The sequence below is a fragment of the Manis javanica genome, chromosome 11 (genome assembly GCF_040802235.1).
Source record: "Manis javanica isolate MJ-LG chromosome 11, MJ_LKY, whole genome shotgun sequence".
NCBI lineage: Eukaryota > Metazoa > Chordata > Mammalia > Pholidota > Manidae > Manis > Manis javanica.
The window spans coordinates 111,394,754-111,411,088 of NC_133166.1; the positions used below are offsets into that span (position 1 = coordinate 111,394,754).

Genomic DNA, 16,335 nt, shown 5'->3' on the forward strand with positions numbered 1-16,335 from the left:
CAGTGGATGACCTGCAAAGGGGGCTGTGGACAGGTGGACAGGCGCGCACGAGCTCAGAGCTGGTGGAGGTAGAGTTAGGACCCTGGGAAGTGGATCTGCACACGGTGGCCAGGGACCTTGGGGGCACATCTCCAGAGTTCTGACCCCAGTGCTTCTCAGCCCTGCCTGAACTTAGCATCATCTGGGGACTTTGAAACAAACCAAAGCCCACCCCACCTGCCCCCAAGCTGAGTTCCTGGGTGGGCAGTGGGGAGCCACAGGAGGATGTCGAGCAGCAGAGTGGCATGCTCGGTGCTCCCTGGCATGCTGGTGGACAGCGTGGAGGAAGACGCAGGGCACCCAGAACGGGAGGACTGGCTGTGACCTCAAGGGCAGGGGGCCTCAGCGTGGAAGCAGAGCCCTTCCTGCTAAGAAGGAGCCTGGCCAGCTGAGCCCAGCTGCTGGTGCTTCTGCTGGCAGGAGGGGATCAGAAAGGACTGTCCACGGAGTGGCTAAGATACGCCAGTACCACACTCTGGTGTCAGGAAAGCTTGGGTGTCTGGCTAAGGGCCCCAGACAGAGGCAAAGAGGCATTTAGAACAAAAGCATCCCGAGGGCCCAGATGGCTTGTTCCCGCCTCCCAGGGCATGTGGAATGGAAACCACTGAGAGCCTGTGGCCCGGGTGGGGTGGCAGCTTCAGACGCAAGGCCTCAGAAGCTGGGAGCCACTTTCTGAAGCTGATGGGAAAGCCCAGTGTTCTGGGGCAGCCAGGGGGTGAGTGTCTGGCCCTTGGTGAGCCTGGAGGGAGGGTGAGGGCAGATCCCAGAGCAGGAGGTGGTCGGTAGGGGCCCCACAGCACTGGGCCAGGCTCCTCAGCTCCAACAGTACACGGGCTCCTGGGGCGGCCACCTGCTGGGACCAGCTCTGGAGAGAGAGGCCACCATGGGGAAGCTACCCGGTTTTCCAGGACAGATGTCCTGGCTTGAATCATGTACCGCCCCCCACACAATTCATGTGCCCAGAACACCACCCTTTCACCTTATTTGGATATAGGGTCTGTGCAGATAATATTAGGTAAGATGAGGCCACCCTGAAATAGGGTGAGACCTAAATCCGACATGACTGGTGTCTTTATAAGAAGAGAGACACAGGGAGATAGGGCCTTATGAGGACAGAGACAGAGACAGAGGGATGCGGCCACAAGCCCAGGATGCCTGGAACCACGTAAGTGCAAGAGGCAGGAAGGACCCTCCCCGAGCCTCGGGAGAGAGCGTGGTCCTGTGACGGGAATTTCAGGCTCCTCCAGTGCAGAACTGGGAGAGGATCAAGGAACATTGTCTCAGCTGCCCAGGTCACAGTGAGTGCTCTGTGGCAGCCCCAGGAAATCACAGAGACATTGACATTTTATGCCTTATTTAAACAAACCCATTCGTAGCTGTAACGGGGACAGTGCAGGCAGGCAGGTGGGGAATGTTGCCTGATCTCATGGTAGACGTGAATTTGGACACTACAGTTTCCAAAGAGCCACCCACATGAGGCCCACCACAAATCATCCCATTTGTGCTGGGGAATCTGACCCAACATCTAAAAAGATGCCAGACCCAGGTTGGGTGCTTAGGATGGCAATTGGTGTCACTGTGACCTGATAGCCCTCCCGTCACTCCCACTTGGCAGGTGAGGACACTGAGTGCAGCCTGCCCCCGGCAGTACTGGCTCACCACCCCACCAAATTTCCACCATGCAAATGTGTGCCTGGGACACCTGCCCAGGCTCAACACCCAGTGGGGCTCCCAGGTGCTGTCTTTAGGGACTTGAGCTGCCCTGAGCTATTCACATAGGTCCTGGGATGCACTGTGCCGCTCACCTCCCAGCCTCAGCGCATGCTCTTGACCTGAAATGTCAAGCCCACCCAGGCTCTCCCTGCAGGCCCAGTTATGAGTTCTTGGGTATCAGCAAGCACCACTTCCTCCTGGAAGCCTGCCTGACATTCCCCCTCCTAGTGGTGGGGCCAGTGGGTGGGGGTGGGTGGGCAGGAGGTGGGGAGAGACGTGCATGTAATCAATGAACATGCACTAAGAAGGCTGGCAGTGGGTGCTTTAATGGAAATAAGGCAGGTGGAGGTGGCAGCGGCCTGGAGGAGTTCAAGGAAGGCTTCTCAGAGGAAGTGACTGACCAGCTGGACCTAAATGAAACAGGAGCTGACAAGGGAAATGTGGATGGAGAGGACTTTGATGTCATTCACAACTCCACAAAGGATCCTTCTTCCATACCCGTAAGAGACCAAAGCTCTTGTGTGTGATGGACGGTGGGCGGCTGTGCTGTCCCAGGCCTGGCCTCCTTTCTCCAGGCAGCATCTGGGCCACGAGCAGACCCAGCAGTTAGCCCTCTGGCCCCTCAAAGGGTCAGCCTGGATCAGCCCCAGGCTGGGCATGCAGGCCTCATGGCAGCTGCTCCGAGTCATCCTGAGCCCTGGGCCTCCGGGGGGCCAGATGTCACCCGGGCATGATGCAGGCTGAGCTCCCAGGAAGACTTCCGAGAGCCTTGGGGAACAGGGGCTGCAGGACAGGCCTAGCTCCAGCTCTAAGAACCACCCCGACTCTGCCCGCCCACACCCAGGTCCTCAGGCACTAGCCACTGTAGTGATCAGAGCAGCTGGCACTTGTACCAGGCTGGCCATCGCCCAGACGTCCACAGCCCCCACAGCCCTAGGATGCAGGGACTGCAGGTGCCCCAGTTTACAGACAGAAGACACAGGCTCTTCCAGGAATGCCAGCTGGAAGTGGGTAGAGCAGGGGTTTGGCCCCAGGGGTCTGACCCAGGAATACTTGCCCTTTTACTGCTCTCCACAGCCCAGCCCACTGACCAGGACAATGGTGGTGTCCTTAGTGTGTTGGGGGCTGAATAGGTTCAACCCGAACTCCTGGTACCTGCGCTCTTGACATTTGGAAACTGTTGTCATTGTACATGTAATCAAGAGGAGGCCCTTAGGGTGGCCCTAGTGCAGTGACTGGGGTGTCCTCACAAAAGGACACACAGGGAGGGCCATGTGAAGATGGAAGCAAAACACGGAGGGGGGCCGGGAGCCCCAGAAGCGGAAGGAAGCAGGAAGGAGCTTCCTGGAGCCTCCGGAGGGGGCATGGCCCTGCCGACACTTTCATTTCTGCCTCATCTCCTCCAGAACTTGGAGAGAATGCATTTCTGTTGTGTCTTTTATGTTCTCTGTTGGTGGTACTTTCTCAACACCATTACAAGTAGAAAGGCTTTAGGCAGACGCCACCCACCTTCCCACCTCACTGAAGTGACCTCAGGGGAAGGCCACACCCCCAGAGCAGGTCTACCTCCACTAGACTTGCCCCCTGGGGCCACTTGCCCTACCACCACTGGTCTGGGGCCCTTTGGGGGCTCCACCAGCTGTGTGCCACCTGCACCAACCCCCAACATCCTGGCAGGGCCAGATACAGTGACTTCAGTGGATCGGACACCCCATTAAATAGAGGCCTCCAGATCTGAAACCGCTAGGGTTCTTTTGTAGTTTATGCATCCCATTCCCTCCCACCCCTCACTCCAAAAGCAAAGCAAGGTCCTTACAGAAAAGTAAGAAAATACAAGCAAGGCAAATAGGAATCGTAGCCACCCTCTCCCAGCACAGAAACACTGTGCAGGCTGAGCTCATCTGTGTGGGTCATACCTGGCCACCTGCTGGCCACCTCTTGGTTTGTAACCAACCGTATGTCCCTAGCAGCCCCCAAACCCTGGGGCTTCAGATGGTTTCGAACTTAACCCCCACCCTGAACCACCACAAAACAACTTGCTAAAAATTTGTTAGAAACGTCGTGGGTAAAATTGCAGTATTTCCAAAATCTTTCTTCCGGCCTTAGCACATCTCCCTATCAATAGGTGTTTCCAAGGAGTGGCAAGAAGCCATCTCGGTATCAACAGGGCGAGGGCGGGCTTATCCGGACCGGAGAGGTCGGGTGGGGCCTCTTCTGGGGCGGGGTGGCGACAGACACGGGGGAGAGGTGGGTTCTCTCACTTTATTTCTCCCTTTGATTTTGGTTTCAGAGGTATTTTGCCCCGGGATTTTTCCCCCCGGAGTTACTTAGAAACGTACAAAATCAACCGCACCTAGAGAAAGTTTCTTAACAAATGTATACAAATAATTAAAGACCCCAGCTGCCGGTAGAGTCGTGGAAATGAAGGGCCTCCGAGCCCCGCCTTGGGGAAATGGTTTTCCAACCAAACTGTCATCCCAAGCAAGCTGCCGGTCCGGTGCTTTCCGGTGAACTGCGCTGTGGGCGGCCGGGCCGGCGCCCCGCGGGCCTCCCCGCAGGGCCCAGGACCTGCTCTTCCTCCCGGCCGCGGGTCTGTGCAGGCGCGAGCCAGGGCGCGGGGAGCCAGGGGTGACGGGGTCGCGGGAAGTCGGCGGGCCGAGCGCGCGTTCCTGGGGCGCAGCTGAATTGGAGGCGCAGGGCGGTCGGCGGGTAGTGGGGCCAGGGGCTCCCTCCACGTGGCCTCCGGGTGCCCCCACCGCCGCTCAGGAGGTGGAAAGAGCGCGAGCGCGCGCTGCTGCAGACGTCACTTTCCTTATTTACAGACGGCCTGCGGGTCTGAGCGCGGCACTGCTAGGCGCGCCCTCCGCAGCCTCTGATTGGGCGTTGCCGACGGCCCAGGGCGGAATTGACTTGCGCGTAGCCCATCCAATTGCAGCAACTCTTGCTCTCTGAGGGCGGGTCATGGAGCTCGGCCAATGGGAGGCGGCATTGTTGGCGGCCACGGCGGCGTAGACCCCAGAGCAGGCGAACGCTCTGCCGCCGCCGCCGCCGCCGCCGCCGCCGCCGCAGGAGGCGTGAGGTACGGACTGGAGGCTCCCAGGTGGGTAAACGGCGCGCTGGGGTGGCCGACGGAGCGGGGGCGGGATCGGGCCGGGGCTCGCGTCGCAGCTGAGGAGGACACCCGGGGCCGCCTTGAGGCAGGCCGCGGCGGCAGGGGCGGGGCCAGAGCGCCTGAGCGGCGGGCTGCGCCCGCGGACGGACGCAGAGCGGGCCGGCTTCCCGGGCGGGGAGCAGGCGGGGCGGCCGCGGGAACTCGACGGCAGCAGGTGCCCCGCCCGGCGCGGCCTGAAGGTCAAGAGGCGCTTTGTTCTCGCCGCCCTCGTCGGGTCTCGGGGAGGCTGCGGCCCGCGACTCCGCCCGTGACCCCGACGAGCCCTTTTGTTGTCGGAACTGAGGTTTCCCGGGGAGCGCGGCGCCCGTCTCGGCGGTGCGGGAGGCCGCGTTGAGGCGGGCGGCGGCGAGGGCCCGGAGTTCGGCGGCCTGCCGCACCGGGCGGGCGCGCGTCCAGGGGGAGGGAGCGCGGCGCGGCCCGTGCCCGCTGCGGACGGGAAGTGCAGCCGCTTTGAGGGCACCCCGGGCGCCTCCCATCCGGCGGAGGACTGCAGGTGTGATCCGACAGCACCGACCTCAGTTACCGCCCCCGGCCCGAGCCAGCGGAAACCCCTGGAGCCCTGGGGCTGTGTGGGCCACGGCGCGGGGGCGCGGGGCCGGCGCTGCTTCCCGTGCTCCGAGGAGCCCCTAGTCCGCGCTCGGGCCCGCGTGCCCACCCCGGCAGGCCCTGCTCCGTCTCCCTGCAGGGCTGGACGTGCAAACGGGCTTGGGAAAATCTGTTGCACCGGTACACGGTGCAGGAAGTTGCTGGGCCTAAAAAAGTTAAGTCTTCAGTTACTTCCTTTCTGCAATAATAGCTGTACCGCTGAATGACTAATGGCTGTTGCTGCACGCCAGGACTCCTCTCTCTTTGCGTGTGTTAACCCATTTCATAATTAATAATTGGCGAGATGCATACTATTATTTTCCGACTTTACTAGGGAAACTTAATGGCTTGTCCAAAGTGACAGAGCTTGGATTAAAATGCAGGCAGTTCTAGCTTTGCCCAGCGTGTGCTTCTGTAGAGGGAATGAAAAGTTTTAATGAGGAATCATGTTTTCCTAATTGGACTGAGCCTAACTGAAGTCTGGTTTCTGAGGATTTGAGCCGGCTGATCATTTCCAGCTCAAAATTCTGTGACTCCACCGAATGCTGAGTGCTTACCATAGTAGAATCGGAAATTATTTCAGATTGATTAGCAGTTGCTAGTGCAATCAGTAATATGCAATTAAACAAACTCCAGAAAAAATAATGTGGTGATAGGTTGGGGACTTGTTTCAAAAATTAAAGGGGTGACTGAAGAAGAGGCTCACTTAAGTTGGCAGAAAAAAGAAGCCCTAGAAAATGAATTTTCTCTCATTTTATTAGTTGCTCTTTTACTTGTTAAGGGACAAGAAAGTTTTTTTCTTTCATCTTTTGAAGGTAAATTATCCTCTTCGGATATTTGCAAGGATCAACTGACAAGACCTTTCTGTCAATAAAAATACTATCGCAAAACAATGTTTTATAGAATTACAGTGATAAAATGGACTTATTTTACAGATAAGATAGGTATAGGAATTGTAACCTTCCCAAGTTTACTTAGGTACATTTCAGCAGAATTTTAAGGCCTCTTACGGTAATGAAGATAATTGTTTTCAAACTAATTGTAACTACTACATTAAATAATTACTTCAGCACTACAGGCCTGTCTGAAAACCCTGTTAGTACACACCCCTCTGCAGTCCTTTTTTCCCTGGACTGGTGATACTGATTCAGAATGTCTGCAGTTACTTGTATCAAAAAACGACATCAGAAAAAATTTTTGTGGATTTTGTATTATTTTTCAAAACAAATAAGAATAGTGTTTGGAGAAATTGAATTCTTTGCAATAGTTGATTATCATCTTTGTTTTGATAACCTCAGTAAACTGATTTCTAAAAAGGATAAATATACTTTTGCATTGTTGGCCTCTTAAAAATGTACAGGCTTTGTAATTTTGTGAATTGGCCATTTAGATTGATCAGACTCTTCTGTAGTGTTTACTAGAGGTTTTTATCTGTGAGGTACTTCATAATTTCATAGAGTTGGGATGTGTTCATTAACATATTCCAGTCTGTGAATTTGCACTTGAAAGTTTAATTAAAACATTTCAATTGACCTGTCAGTGTTGGCGGCCTCTTGATACTGAGGGTGTATTAGTTCTGTGCATCTGCAGTTCTCTGACCACTAGGTCAGAGAAATTGAAATCATCTTCATTTTTCTCTTGAGCAGCTGGAAGTCTTCTAGCATCAGCAGGAGGTGACCTTGAATATAAATGTATAAGTGACAGAGTTCAGACTTACTTATTTTTAGAGTGTTTTTCTTTTCTTCCTTCCCATTTGTTCACAGTTCGAAATGGTTCAGTGGTTTTGATAAGCTCATGTTACACTCCCAAAACTTTTGCCAGAGAACCTGAATTTTCTTTATTTAGGAGAATGGTATTTTGGGCAGGGGGGGTGATTGAAATTCCCAAACGCCTGGGGGGTCCACTGTATGATATAGGCAAAAACTAATACTGCTCCTAACCAGTATTCCCAGTGATGGCCTATAATTGAATAGGTCAGCAGTGAGGAGGTTTTTGGGAATTTAATCTGGGATTGCTGTCTAAGGAGTGCTTACTTTTATGTTTTTAAGGGGAAATGTGTTTAAGAATCCAAAGTAAAAGGCTGATACTACTTAGACTATTCCGCCAATGGGATGATTTTAGAAGTAGACAGTCGCTGATGCGTAATCAATGCAGGAAATAGCTTTCTGGTCTGGATAAGTATCTCCTAGGTTAGCAACTACTTGCCTCCCTAAACTGAAATTGTGTGATTTGTCCTTGAGCTGTAGTAACCGGGATCCTTCTTAATAAGTAGTGAAGAATTTTGTGTCCTCTTTAGAGAAAATGGGGCTGCTTGATTTCATTTGCCATTGAATTTTAAATTTCATGAGTATTCAGTAACAGGTGAAGCAGTGTGTTTTTGTAGTAAGAAAACTACAAAAAGATCACTTCGTAGCCTTTAGCTTTTGATATTGACTGTTCATTGTGTAGCCTTAAATTCCCTCTTATTCTGTCAGCTAAACGTTCTTCCATTCTGAGTCTGTGGAACTTTTTTTTTACTGTGCTTTTATATATTTCTATTAAGGTATCATTGATAAACAATCTTATGAAGATTTCACATGAGCAAAATTGTGGTTACTACATTCGCCCATATTATTAAAGTCCTCACCACACACCCCATTGCAGTCACTGTCCATCAGCATAGTAAGATGCTGTAGAGTCACTACTCTGTGCTATATGCCTTCCCCATCCCTCCCTATATTACGTGTGCCAATCATAACACCCTTTAATCCCCTTCTCCCTCCCTTTCCCTTTGGTACCTGCTAGTCCCTTCTTGAAGTCTGTGATTCTGCTGCTGTTTTGTTCCTTCAGTTTTGCTTTGTTACACTCCACAAATGAGGGAAATCATTTGGTACTTTTCTTTCTCTGTCTGGCTTATTTCACTGAACGTAATACCCTCTAGCTCCATCCATGTCGTTGCAAATGGTAGGGTTTGTTTTCTTCTTATGGCTGAATATATTCCATTGTGTATATGCACCACCTCTTTATCCATTCATCTACTGATGGACACTTAGGTTGTTTCCATGTCTTGGCTATTGTAAATAGTGCTGTGATAAACATAGGGGTGCATATTTCTTTTTTTTTTGGTATCATTAATGTACAATTACATGAGCAACATTATGTTTACTAGACTCCCCCCATTATCAAGTCCCCACCACATACCCCATTACAGTCACTGTCCATCAGCATAGTAAGATGCTATAGAATCACTACTTGTCTTCTCTGTTATACTGCCTTCCCCGTGCGCCACCCCCCCCCACATTGTGTGCTAATCGTAATGCCCCTTTTACCCCCTTATCCCTCCCTCCCCACCCATCCTCCCCAGTCCCTTTCCCTTTGGTAACTTAGTCCATTCTTGGGTTCTGTGAGTCTGCTGCTGTTTTGTTCCTTCAGTTTTTTCTTTGTTCTTATGCTCCACAGATGAGTGAAATCATTTGATACTTGCTCTTCTCCACCTGGCTTATTTCACTGAGCATAATACCCTCCAGCTCCATCTGTATTGTCGCAAATGGAAAGATTTGTTTTCTTCTTATGGCTGAATAATATTCCATTGTGTATATGCATCACCTCTTCTTTATCCATTCATCTGCTGATGGACGCTTAGGTTGCTTCCATTGTCTTGGCTATTGTAAATAGTGCTGCGATAAACATAGGGATGCATCTGTCTTTTTCAAACTGGAATTCTGCATTCTTAGGGTAAATTCCTAAGAGTGGAATTCCTGGGTCAAATGCTATTTCTATTTTGAGTTTTTTCAGTCTAACGCTCTCCCAACTGAGCTATTTCGGCTCCTATTTTGAGTTTTTTGAGGAACCTCCATACTGCTTTCCACAATGGTTGCACTAATTTACATTCCCATCAACAGTGTAGGAGGGTTCCCCTTTCTCCACATCCTCGCCAACATTTGTTATTGTTTGTCTTTTGGATGGTGGCCATGCTAACTGGTGTGAGGTGATATCTCATTGTGGTTTTAATTTGCAATTCTCTGATGATTAGCAATGTGGAGCATCTTTTCATGTGCCTGTTAGCCATCTGAATTTCTTCTTTGGAGAAGTGTCTGTTCAGATCTTCGGCCCATTTTTTAATTGGATCATATGCTTTTTGTTTGTTAAGGTGCATGAGCTCTTTATATATTTTGGATGTCAACCCCTTATCGGATATGTCATTTATGAGTATGTTCTCCCATACTGTAGGATGTCTTTTTGTTCTACTGATGGTGTCCTTTGCTGTACAGAAGCTTTTTAGTTTGATATAGTCCCACTTGTTGATTTTTGCTTTTGTTTTCCTTGCCTGAGGAGGTGTGTTCAGGAAAAAGTTGCTCAGTTTATATTCAAGAGATTTTTGCCTATGTTTTCTTCTAAAGGTTGTATGGTTTCATGACTTACATTCAGGTCTTTATTCCATTTCAAGTTTACTTTTGTGTATGGAGTTAGACAGTATGGATTGTGCATTTTATTATTATCCAAAAAGCCTGTTAACAAACAAGATGAAATTTTTCTGTTTAATAGCTTTGTGGTAGAAAGAGCAACTGTATACTTTAAATGTTTATGTACAGAGGTTGTAAGAATCCAGTTGCATTATATTTTAAAACATCATTTATCCAGTAATCCAGTATCACAAAATGTACCTTTCATTTCTAACTGTTTATTCATTGCTGAGTGTCTTCTCTGTGCAGCCCTAGGTACTGGGGTGTTGCTCTGGCCAAAACAGACAAAGGGCTTTACCTTCATATATTTCCAAAGTGGGAGACAGACAAGTTAGGTGGTGGTAGGGGCTTTGGGGAAGAAGAGCAGAGAAGAAATAGTAGGGACTTGGGTGTTTGTGATTTTAAGTAGGATGGAGAGGAAAAGCCTTACTGACAGAGTGACAAGATCTTCAAATAGTGGATTAAGAAAAACTCAAAATGTTTGCTTTATTTAGTCATATACTAATGAATTGCAGAAAAGAGAGTGGAGGAGGAAACTGAGGCAACAGCAATGAAAACCACTGTGGCTTATGTAAAAATAGTGTTTTAGTTAAGAAAAGGAAATAGTTTTTTTACTTTCTTCCTGAAAACCAAGGGCTTACTTAGTCTGTAACAGGTTTCTGAAGAGACAGTCTGGTGTTTTCTGGTGGCAGATCTTGTAAGCAGACGTGACTTCCTGTGTGTCTTCATAAACTAAGGTGTGTGTGGGGTCCCCAACACTATGCTGGGTACAAGTAGACCTCTTGGACTGTTGCTCCACAGCAGTGAATGAATGAATGGAGCAGAGTTTGCTTGGCTGCTGTGTCCTGCCGAGCCCTATGCTGCACCCAGGGATCACTGCTTGAGGTGTCGACAGGTCCCTGCCTCTTGTGGAACTTGTTTTTTAGTGGGAAGGCAAACGTATTGTTTGTTTATTCTTTTTAAACATGATAATAAAAAATTTCAAACATAACAAAAGTAGATTTCCCCCATACCTAACACTTAGCTTCAGTAGTGAACCATTTGCCAATCTCAGTTCATCTGTAGGCATAGGTAGTGACTTTTTAAAGTTAATTTTGTGATAAATATCAGAAGAAAAAGGAAGTGTATATGTAATTGATTATCAGCCATTACATATGATTTAGATGAGCTTGAACATAGTCAGGATAAAGAGTCTATGTAAGGTAGATGAGATCTGGACTGTACCAGGCCTTCCTGTATTGAAGATTTTGTGGTTGGAGATGAGATACCTCACTGGGTCTCCTGATTCCTCCTTAGAATAGATAAATAGATGATTCTTTGTCCCCATCATCCCTTCTGAAGTGGTCCTAAGATGATCCAGTACTCGTGGTGGGCTTGGATCTATACTCTGGAGCTGATTAGCTCTATTGGGGTTCATACGGTGGGGTGGCCTCCTTCAACTTCAGACAAGTGATTGTTATAGGGTTCATTTAACTGCACCCCTAATTATAATGAAATCCTAAAGTCTTACAGGAATGTTGATTACATCTAAGTAAATTTTAATCATTCTGTTACCTCACGAGAAGACATTGAGGACCTTTGACTTAAAACAGATGATAAATGTATAAAAATTTTGGTTATGTGTGGGTGACCATATTCTCCAATTTACTATATTTTTTTACTTCAGAAGTAGCCAAATTTGAAGTTATATGAATATTCTAGCTATAGACTAAATTTTTCAATAAAAATAAGAATTTAGTTATATTTGGATACTTTGCTGCAAGCATTTAGAAAATTTTACCCGTAAAAATTTTTTGGGGGGGTAGAACTGAATCCATAAATAAAATTGTGAGGTATCTTATAATAAATAAAAGCGTAACATTTGTATAATTATGGAAATTTTCTTGCCAGTCCAAATTTAAAATTCTAGACTCAGTTAAAGTTTCTGACCCTGGGAGGGAACTTGAACTATTGGACTCTTGAAATTTTATAATTTTGATATCCCTTTCATATTAATTTGATTGCCTTTTAGAAGTAGGAGAACCTTCTGGTGAGGCTTGGGGTTGTAGTCTCATAAAATTGATTAAACAGCATTTCAAACAACATGTAAAACAAATGGGTGGTTGTATTTCTAAAACTTGCAAATTTGATAGTTCCTTGTAACCTTCCTATTCTAACTATAGTAGGGATTGCTAAATAAAAGTACATTGTGGTGATGAAAGCTGATTGACTGAACACTAGTTTATAGCATGTCTCCACTCTACATTGTATTTTCTGTAGGTAAAGGGAGCAATTAACTCAATTTGTTGGTTTCATATCAAACAATAGATAGAATAATCTATAAACATATGGCAGTTATGAAAGTGGAAAGAGATCTGGCATGTGTCCTATATCAGACACTTTACATTTGTAATTCTGTCTTCACAGCAGCCTCTCTGGTATAGGTACTGTCTAGTTTATGGAAGTTGAAACTGAGGCTATACAGCTAGGAAATGATAGGGATAGAATTCAAACCCAGATCATTTATTTTGTGTCTGCTTTGTTCGAGATGCTTGCTACATTCTGGTTTGTTGTTTAGTCCCCAAAACTTGCTTTCTTTTCTATTGTTTAAACTCATTATTTTGTTTTTCTCTATCCTTGATTTTGTGCTTTTTTTTTTTTTGACAGTGTTGTGTCGTGTTTAACTTAACTGCTTTGTCATCATGTCACCAAAAATAGTCTTAAGTAGCACAAGTGTTCACAGAAAGAAAATTGAGTAGATCCTTGTAGTGAAGGAATCCTTTCAGTTGTAGTGGCGTCATTCCATGGGGAGGTGCATCTCTTTGGCCTGTATCCTACAGTAGGGTATTTATTCATTCAACAGATAATGTGTCAAATACTGTTTGGGACCCTGGAACCACATAATGGACAGGATTGGGGCATTTTCACTCTACATTTCTAGGCAGTGGATTTCTTGGGAATGCTGTGGAACTTCAGGATCCTCATCCTAACTGAGCTATTGTTTGTCATCTGTTTGAACAACAGCAACAATAATCTTGAGTTGAGCAGGTGGGACTGGCAGCAGGAAGAGAAGTGGTTAGTGATGGTAGGGAAGAGCCAGGAGGGTCTGGATTTGAAGTTCAAAAGGATTTTAATAAAAAATGGAACTGAAGGGTCTGAAATGGAAAATCTCATGCATGTGCCCTCAGAAAAAGGAAACTTAAAGACTGTGAGACTGACTTCCTGTAATGCTTGATTTTCAGAAGATCAGAATTTACCCCCTGACCACTGAGCATCAAACAAGACTCCCCATCTTCTAATTAGTGAGCTGACTGCATGGCTCTTAACTGAATCTTCGCCCTGTGCACTCAGCCCATAGAATCTGGCCATGATGAACCTTCAAGCGACTCAGCTATAGCTCACTGCAATTTTTGTGGCCCAAATTGCAGTTCCTCTGCTATTCTGAATAAACTCGATTTCTGGTAACTCAAGCTTGCCTCAGTCTAACTCCTTTCTTTTAGGTTGACCTTACATGGTGTCAGAAGTGAGATCCGAAGGCACTGATCACCAAAGAACAACAGCGCCTGGACTGGAGCCCTTTACACAGTCACTGTAACTTTTCATTTGGTAAGTCTCATCTCAAATTTCAAGTTCCCCCTCCTTTTGGTCAAGCTCAGCTTTATTCAGGATCTGCGTAGTGATAGGTTGTTAGTATTCCTTTGTTCTGGATCTAATAATGGGATCCCCATCACCTAAGTGTTCTAAAGGTGGTTCCCTTTCAGGAACACTGGCCAGTTTTGTGTTTAAAAAAAAGTCCCTCCTGGTGTGCATTTTTGACTGAATGGACCAATCTTGCTAAAAATAATTTAGAACTCCAGTGACCATTATAGGGAACTTTTGATTTCCCCAACTTGTTTTATTCTAAACTAAGCTAGAAGACTGTAGCTACAAAATTAAACAATCTAAATGGGATGGTTATCCTCATTGGTATCTGGAGGCTTCTAAACATGCTCAGGTCCTAAAATTGCCTCTTTACAAAATAGTGTATCAAAGTTGACTGACGCAAATAAACAACTAAAGGTGGATTAAAAATGTCAGAGGCTTCTTCCTTGGTACCAGGTGAGACTCCTCCTACCCCCACTGCTCCACCTCCTCCGTATTGCTCTTTACCGCCCCCGTTACCATGCCCCTCTATCAGAACCTTTCTTTCCTGTCACTGAAACTTCACCAACCAAGTCTATTCAAACCTTCCTTTCCAAAATTAGACCTGAGGATCCTGCTAAACCACCCCAAATGTCCTACACCCTGTGGACAAAAGCCAAGCTTAGGGCTGTAATTAAGAACTTCCCCAAGGTAACAGGATCCCCATAGATTTGCTGAGGAGTTCAGTGTTGTGTATTGTAACCCTGACCTTCCCAGCCTAGTTTGTCCGATCTCTGTCATTGTCTGGATTGTCAGTGCTTGTTGGAGAAGGTCAAGCCCAGCCCTGGATTAAAGCTGCCAATTAGGAAAACCCTGAACAATCTCTAGGGTTTAAACTAAACCAACCCCAGCCCCTTTATATGACCAATTTTGCAGCATAGGAAAAGCCATCCCTAGAGCTTTCTCAAAGCCTAGGGACTGGAATAAGATTCAGGCATGCACCCAAAAGCCTGCTGAGTCTATCTATGACTCTTACAGCAGACTTCAGGTATTTTTCAAGGAAAATTCCTGGCTTCCCATAGGCGTTAACACCCCCAGGTGGCTTTTAAATATGTGTTTGTAAATGGCCTGAACGCTGTTAGTCAAAGAATTGTGTAGAATGGGAAACATTGTACACCCTGCCCATGTCAGTCTGGCCAATCAATTGGCTTATATCCCAGAAGATGAACAAGAAGAAACACAATTAAGTTTTTGAATGTCCAACTCCAAAAATGGGAGACTCCAAAGCAACCTGACCTATAGGACCCTGTCATTATTGCAAAAAATGTGGCCAGTGGAGAAAGGATCACTATAAATTGAAATCCAGATAGTGGCAGTCCTCCAAGAACTAACTGCCAAACCCACCCCCACGATGGGACTCCAAGGACACACAGGAGCTGTTCCCTACCCTGCCATTAAATAGGCTAGGAGGGACTGCTCTCCAGACTGGGGACAAATTCCTCACAGTGTTAATGAATTCATGGGCTACTCTGTCAGCACTCAGCCCCACTACAGTTACACAGTCCCTTCTTAAGAGCAATACATGTGTACAAATAGCAGGGCTCTCAGATAAACTGCAGGGTGTCCCTATTTCTCAGCACTTATCTCTGCCTGGGACCTTTGCAACCCAAAGGGCTCCTCAGCCATTTGGCTCCCAGACATTTAGTAGGAATAGATTTCCTGGAGAAAAACCATACTGCCATTGTTTTTCTCTGAAAGGGGACAGAGAAATCCAGCACGAAGGAAAATTCAAGCCCCTTGCCTTTCTTGCATTCTACAAACCAAAGAAGAACGAGTTTTGGACTCATTCCTACTGTTAGACCAGATACCCGCTTACTCTTTCGGCAAAGTCTTCAACAGACATAGAATTCATAGTGCCCCTCCCATTAAGATCCAGACTGACCCTCAGAACTTCTCCCGAGAATAAGCCAATACCCTATAAATAAAGAAATCTGGCAGGCTTAGGCCCCAGGACTCGTTATCCCCCCTTACGCTCATGTCAAAACCAAGTCAAACAGCAGGTTGGAGGTGGAGGGTGGAGATTCGCCCAGGACCTTAGGGCAGTAAACAGTGCGACTCCTTGCCACCTGCTGTCCCTGATCCTCACATGCTTTTGGCACATCCCTGCTGGAAGCAGCTTTCTCAGTGCGGTCAGCCCATGCAATGTGTTTTCAGTATCCTGTTGATAGGGATAGTCCGTATCTTTTTGCCTTTACCTGGGAAGGACAAGTACCTGGACAGGCATACCTCTGAGCTTTCCTGAGCGTTCATCCGTCCTCACAAATCTAAAGGCAGACTGGAATGGCAGTGACCTTACTACAGCGTGTAGATGCTTGCCGCTGTGGTCACCCACTCAGGACTCCTCACAAAAGGACGTGTTCACCTGGTAAAAATCTTAGCCATTAAGGGATGAAAGGTCTCAAAGGAGAAACTCCAGTTTGTTCAAATTCAGGTCTGCTACTTAGGACATTTCATCTCAGAACAGTGATTATTACACTTAGAAGCCAATAGATTCCAAGGCATTTTAATTTTTCCAAACCAAATGTCAGTTGCGGGGTTTTCTCGGGCTGGCTGGTTATTGTTACAGGTAGATCCTAAACATGCTCGTGGAGCAGCCCCTGTAAGCCATACTGAAGCACAGCAAAGCTGAGCCCATTGTGTGGGATGACCAAGGTAACATTAGCAGCCTTTAAGACATTGAAAGGAAGTTTAATAAGTCTTCTCCCCTAGGACACCCAAATTATC

At 47.2% G+C, this 16,335-nt stretch overlaps 1 protein-coding gene across 8 annotated transcripts in view; it reads left to right on the forward strand.

The window, feature by feature from the left end:
* Positions 1-4,695: 4,695 nt before the first annotated feature.
* NAP1L4 (nucleosome assembly protein 1 like 4) overlaps positions 4,696-16,335 on the forward strand; it is a 45,892-nt gene continuing 34,252 nt past the window's right edge. For 5 of the 8 annotated variants that reach the window (XM_037011460.2, XM_037011457.2, XM_073217327.1 and 2 more), the window contains exons 1-2: positions 4,696-4,852; positions 13,431-13,536. The gene's annotated coding sequence lies outside the window, so the exon portion shown is untranslated. The other 3 variants (XM_073217325.1, XM_037011459.2, XM_037011458.2) reach the window with 3 other exon arrangements.